Source organism: Solanum tuberosum, unplaced genomic scaffold, assembly GCF_000226075.1.
Source record: "Solanum tuberosum cultivar DM 1-3 516 R44 unplaced genomic scaffold, SolTub_3.0 scf00365, whole genome shotgun sequence".
Taxonomy (NCBI): Eukaryota; Viridiplantae; Streptophyta; class Magnoliopsida; order Solanales; family Solanaceae; genus Solanum; species Solanum tuberosum.
Genome location: NW_006239290.1, coordinates 311975 through 312743, shown reverse-complemented (window position 1 = coordinate 312743; position 769 = coordinate 311975). Strand labels below are relative to the sequence as shown.

The window sequence follows — 769 nt, the reverse complement described above, 5'->3', positions numbered from 1 at the left end:
CTATCATTCATTTTGGACCACAAGTTTTAAAAGTCTTTCCATTTTTCTTAAAGTTTGTGCCAAATCAAAGTACATCATATAAAATGGGACGGAGGGAGTACTAGATTCAGCTGAACAAAATTATGCAAAAAGTCAACAAATTGATATTTTAATTCTCTTGTGGGTACCCTTTAAAGAAGTTTATCTATAAATACCCACTCAGACTCTTCACATCTTTCTTTCTGTTCCTCTCTTTTCTCTTGGGTGTCTTCATAGCCAAAAAAAGGTACTTATCATTCTCTATTTTCCCTTTTTTTTCTTCTTTTTTTTAATTGTTTTTTAAAATTATTTTTATGTTTTTTTTGGTGATTTTTGCATGCACTTGGTGTGGTACATTGATGTATGCATGTTATTTGCTTTTAAATGTTTGGGAATACAGGGGCGGAGTTAGGTAGGATCGAGTGGTTCCTTCGATGAAAATTACTATGGTTAATTGTTTTTATTTTATTTTATGTATATATATAGTAGATGTTAGAATGATTTTGACTTCTTTATGTTTACTTTTAGTGAAAATTCTGTCTATGTCACACACAGAGAGTTATGGGTTTAACTGGGTTTTTGTGTTTTGATTGAAATTGTTGTAGGATTTCTGATTTTTTTTATTTTTTATATATTCAAAATGTTCAATTAGATTTTTCAAGCTAAGAAGTAAATTTTTGTTTCTGGCAGCTGAAATGGGAAGTACAATTGTATTTAGCTGTATAATTTTTGTGAATGGGGGAGGGGGAGG

General features: G+C 30.3%; 1 protein-coding gene across 2 annotated transcripts in view; it reads left to right on the top strand.

Moving 5' to 3' along the window:
• Window positions 1–224: 224 nt before the first annotated feature.
• The window catches only part of LOC102604477 (uncharacterized), a 6991-nt gene continuing 6446 nt past the window's right edge, over window positions 225–769 (top strand). Inside the window, exon 1 of one of the 2 annotated variants that reach the window (XM_006361627.2) lies at window positions 225–265. The gene's annotated coding sequence lies outside the window, so the exon portion shown is untranslated. The remainder of the gene's footprint in view (window positions 266–769) is intronic. The other variant, XM_015315425.1, reaches the window with a different exon arrangement.